The sequence below is a fragment of the Bombina bombina genome, chromosome 1 (genome assembly GCF_027579735.1).
Source record: "Bombina bombina isolate aBomBom1 chromosome 1, aBomBom1.pri, whole genome shotgun sequence".
NCBI classification, from domain to species: domain Eukaryota; kingdom Metazoa; phylum Chordata; class Amphibia; order Anura; family Bombinatoridae; genus Bombina; species Bombina bombina.
Window position 1 is genome coordinate 1,131,054,628 of NC_069499.1, and position 6,000 is coordinate 1,131,060,627.

Consider the following 6,000-nt stretch of genomic DNA (forward strand, 5'->3'; position numbering starts at 1 on the left):
CAACAAGGTCTGTCGGACCTGATCCGCACTGTCGGATTAGGCCCGACAGACCTTTGTTAAATAGGCCTCTCAGTTTTCTATTTAAATGTGTTATAGTGTGACCTCATCCTGTTACAATAAGAAGCACAAAAGCAAAGCCTTTCCTGTATAAACTCATAGATATATTGGGAACAAGCCAATGTAGAGTTAAAGACAAAATGTAATTTAGTATATATTGAAAGGTTCATATTCATTTGCACATTGTGACACTGAAGTTTAGAGAATGGAATTGAATGGATGTGAAACCCAATATTGTCTTTCATGATTATTTTCTGAAAAGAATGCCCAGGTAGGCAGAGTTCATGTCTTTGTAGATCTATAGAGCAGCAGTTTTTAAAGAACACTTTGAGTACTAGATGCCAGTAGTGATTTCACAATGCATAAATGTTAAAGACAAGACTGCTGCCGTATAGTTCTCCAAATACATGCATGCTCCAAAGCTTACCTACCTGCTTTTCAACGGCAAAATTACAAGCTATGTGCTAAACCGGGTGCGTAAATAATGCAAAAAAATGAGAGGTATCGTACTCTCCATAGCGCTGCCATTACAAGTTACTGAAAAACCTTCTTTTGTTGTGCGGTATGGTGTGATTAGCTCCATACCGCACAAAACCCAAGTCCTGACTTGACGTGCTCGTGCATGTTTTCCCCCATAGACATCAATGGAGAGAAAGTGTTAGAAAAAAAACGCTGTAACCCAATCCCCCTGTCTATGGGGAAAATAAAGTTATGTATGTAAAAACCCTAACATAAACTTCTAGTCTAAATACCCCTAATCTGCCACCCACCGACATCGCCGACACTAAATAAAATTATTAACTCCTAAACTGCCACCCCGCATCCCTAATGGGCTGCTCTTTTGCAGCCCATTAAAATAAAAAAATCCCTAATCTAAAAAAAAACAGCCCAAAAAATAAAAAAATAAAAAATAAGCCTTAATCTAACCCCGAAATAGGTACTCACCATTCATGAAGTCCGGCGATGAAGGTCTTCTTCATGCTGGCGACATCTTCATCCATCAAGGGGGCCTCTTCTATCTTAATACAGGGCAAAGGTGGCCGCAGAACAGGACTGGCGACCGCGGAACAGCGTGGAGGATCCGCTTCATGCAATTGCTGCCGTACACTGAAGCTTGAATGTAAGGTACCCGTTTTATATTTGGGGTACCTTGCATTCCTATTGGCTGAAAAGATCAAATCAGCAAGGATGAGAACTTCTGAAATCCTATTGAATTTTTTTACACAAATTGCAATTTAAGAATTCATGTACTGAGAACTTTAAGGGTTACTGCCAAAGAACACCCCAATATGTGTTCAGCAACATCTCATGAGTACAGTGATACCACCCATGTATAGGTGTGTTGGGTTTGCTGGGGCCTAAAAGGCCTTATTTTTAGGGGATGCTTTTCAGTTTTCCAACTTGGAATTTTCACATCAGGTCATCATGCACCCATGTCCTATTTGGGACATTTTTGAAGCCGGCCAATGTAATTTACCCCATCAAACCATATATTTTTTTAAAGAATACACCATAGGCTATTTGATAAGTTGGTACTTTAACACTTTCCATGCACTAATTCAATCATCAGTCTTTGTCAAACCTTTGGGTAGTCATTTCTTTGTGTTATTTTTTCACTTACATTGTAATTTAGGCATGGATTATCAGTTCCTGTTATGTGTTACTGCCAAAGAACACCCCAATATGTGTTCAGTAATATCTCCTGAGTACAGTGATACCACCCATGTATAGGTTTGTTGGGTCTTTGGGGACTAAAAGGCCTTTATTTTAGGTGGCCCATTCCAGTTTTCCAACTTGGAATTTTCACATCTGGTTATCCTGCACCCATGTCCCATTTGGGACATTTTTGAAGCTGACCAATGTAATTTACCCCCCTCAAACCATATATTTTTGAAAAGAAGACACCATAGGCTATTTGATAAGTTGGTATTCAAACACTTCCATGCACTAATTCAACCAGCAGTCTTTGTCGAACATTTGGGTAGTCATTTTTTGAGTTCTTTTTTACACACATTGTACTTTAGTTCCTGTTATGTGTTATTGCCAAAGAACACCTCAATATGTGTTCAGAAACATCTTCTGAGTACAGTGATACCACCCATGTATAGGTGTGTTGAGTTCTCGGGGGGGTCTTATTTTTAGGGGGCGCATTCCAGTTTTCCAGCTTTGAATTTTCACATCTGGTCATCATGCACCCATGTCCTATTTGGGACAGTTTTGAAGTTGGCCAATTTAATTTGCCCCCATTAAACCACATATTTTTGAAAAGTAGATACCCTAGGGTATTTTAAATGCTGGTATTTTAACACTTTTATGCACTAATTCAGCCACCAGTCTTTGTCAAACTGTTGGGTAGTCATTTGTTTGTGTTATTTTTTCACTTACATTGTACTTAAGGCATTGATTCTTAGTTCATGTTATGTGCTATTGCCGAAGAACACCTCAATATGTGTTCAGAAACATCTCCTGAGTACAGTGATACTACCCATGTATAGGTGTGTCGGTTTCTGGAGGGGGCTAAAAGGCCTTATTTCCAACATTGAATTTTCACATCTGGTCATCATGCACCCATGTCCTATTTGGGACAGTTTTGAAGTCGGCCAATGTAATTTGCCCCCATTAAACCATATATTTTTTAAAAGTAGACATCCTAGGGTATTTTAAATGCTGGTATTTTAACCCTTTTCATGCACTAATTCAACCACAAGTCTTTGTCAAACTTTTGGGTAGTCATTTTTTTGTGTTATTCTTTCACTTACATTGTACTTTAGGCATGGATTCTTAGTTCCTGTTATGTGTTATTGCCAAAGAACACCTTAATATGTGTGCAGCAACATCTCCTGAGTACAGTGATACCACCTATGCATAGTTTTGAGCACTATATGTCCTCTGTGACATGATCACACTTTATTTAGTGATCTGTCACACAAAAAATTAATATATAAAATTAACACACAATTTAAATTTAAATTAACTAAAACTAGCTAAATAGCTCTGAAAAGAGCCTTTGGGTCTCACAAAAAAAATACTAAAAAAAATGAGCCCCTAAAAAAATGCAGAGAGCAAAAAAGTGCTGCTGTGCAAGAGCAAGTGATTTATAGTGATCACTGCCAAGATAGTGGTTAATGGCTCTGAAAAGGGCCTTTGGGTCTCACAAATTTTTACAAAAATTAACTAAAACTAGCTAAATGGCTTTGAAAAGAACCATTGGATCTCACAAAAAAAATACAAAAAAGCATAAACCCCTAAAAAAATGCACAGAGAGCAAATAAGTGCTGATGTGTAAGAGCCAGTGATTTATAGTGATCACTGGCAAGCTAGGGGTTAATGGCTCTGAAAAGAACCTTTGGTTCTCAAATTTTTTAACAAATAAACCACTGTTTTTATTCCTGTACCCCTTACACTGTTTTAACCCCTGGTACATCCCTTTAAACCACTGTTTTTATTCCTGGACCCCTTACACTGTTTTAACCCCTTGTACATCCCATTAAAGCATTGTTTTTATTCCTAGACCCCTTACACTGTTTTAACCCCTGGTATGTCCCTTTAAACCACTGTTTTTATTCCTGAACCCCTTACACTGTTTTAACCCCTGATACGTCCCTTTAAACCACTGTTTTTTATCCTGGACCCCTTACACTGTTTTAACACTTGGTACATCCCTTTAAACCACGGATTTTATCCCTTGACCCCTTACACTGTTTTAACCCCTGGTACATCTCTTTAAACCATTGTTTTTATCCCTAGGCCCCTTACACATTTTTAAACCCTAGTACGTCCCTTTAAACCACTGTTTTTATTCCTGGACCCCTTACACCCAATTATTTTGCTTGTATCTGTCCCTCTGGTCTTGTTGTAATTCTTATTCTTCTCATCTATGTGTACTTTATCTCCCTGTCTCCAATAAATGAATTTAGTAAACTCAGCTGTCTGTAAAAGCATTATAAATCTAATACCAGCTAAGGGGAGCATTTGCAGAGAATTCCATCTCTCTAATCTCCCATCTGTTAAAGTGACCATCTTTAAGTGACAGCACTGAGAATTAGACAAGAATTGAACAAGCTTTGAAGAAGATTTGAGGCAAGCAAAATATTTTAATTTCAAACACAGTTTTTTGCACTTAATGTTTTGGAATGTTTTCAGGACTGCTTTTCCTTTTAACAATCTCATACCTATTCCACAAGCAAGCTCTCATGCTCATACCTTACTCTTCTCCACATGAAGTTTTTTAGGCCCCTCTCTCCTTTCTTCTCCATACCTTAGCTCTCATGAACTACTTTCTATTTTAAAATCTATTGGCTAGATTACGAGTCTTGCGTTAGCCTTAAAAAGCAGCGTTGAGAGGTCCCAACGATGCTTTTTAACGCCCGCTGGTATTACGAGTCTGGCAGGAGAGGGTCTACCACTCACTTTTCTTCCGCGACTCGAGCTTACCGCAAATCCCCTTACGTAAATTGCGTATCCTATCTTTTTAATGGGACTTGCCTAACGCCGGTATTACGAGTCTTGGAAGAAGTGAGCAGTAGACCCTCTCCTGTCAAGACTCCTACCGCATTTAAAAGTCAGTAGTTGAGTTTTATGGGCTAACGCCGTAACGTAAAACTCTTAACTAAAGTGCTACAAAGTAAACTGACACCCATAAACTACCTATTAACCCCTAAACCGAGGCCCCCCCCTCATCGCAAACACTTTAATAAAGTTTTTAACCCCTAATCTGCCGACCCGACATCGCCGCCACTGTAATAAATATATTAACCCCTAAACTGCCGAACTCCCGCCTCGCAAACACTAGTTACATTTTATTATCCCCTAATCTGCCGTCCCTAACATCGCTGACACCTATCTACATTTATTAACCCCTAATCTGCTGCCCCCAACGTCGCCGCTATATATTAAATTTATTAACCCCTAAACCTAAGTCTGACCCTAACCCTAACACCCCCCTAACTTAAATATAATTTAAATAAAACAAAATAAAATTACTACAATTAAATAAATTAATCCTATTTAAAACTAAATACTTACCTATAAAATAAAGCCTAAGCTAGCTACAATATAACTAATAGTTACATTGTAGCTAGCTTAGGGTTTATATTTATTTTATAGGCAACTTTGTATTTATTTTAACTAGGTGCAATAGTTATTAAATAGTTATTAACTATTTAATAACTACCTAGTTAAAATAAGTACAAATTTACATGTAAAATAAATCCTAACCTAAGTTACAATTACACCTAACACTACACTATCATTAAATTAATTTACTAAATTACCTACAATTAAATACAATTAAATTAAATAAACTAAAGTACAAAAAACCCCCACTAAATTACAGAAAATAAAAAAATAATTACAATTTTCTTAAACTAATTACACCTACTCTAATCCCCCTACTCTAATCCCCCTAACAAAATAAAAAGCCCCCCCAAAATAATGCAATTCCCTACCCTATACTAAATTACAAATAGCCCTTAAAAGGGCTTTTTGTGGGGCATTGCCCCAAAGTAATCAGCTCTTTTACCTGTAAAAAAAAAGACAATACCCCCCCCCCAACATTACAACCCACACACCCAACCCTACTCTAAAACCCACCCAATCCCCACTTAATAAAACCTAACACTACCCCCTTGAAGATCACCCTACCTTGAGCCATCTTCACTCAGCCGGGCACAAGTGGTCCTCCAGAGGGGCAGAAGTCTTCATCCGATCCAGGCAGAAGAGGACCTCCAGATGGGCAGAAGGCTTCATCCAGGCGGCATCTTCTATCTTCATCCATCGAGCGGGTCCATCTTGATGCCAGCCGACGTGGAGCATCCTCTTCTTCCAACAACTCCCGACGAATGAAGGTTCCTTTAAATGACGTCACCCAAGATGGCGTCCCTTGAATTCCGATTGGCTGATAGGATTCTACTACTATTAGTTATATTGTAGCTAGCTTAGGGT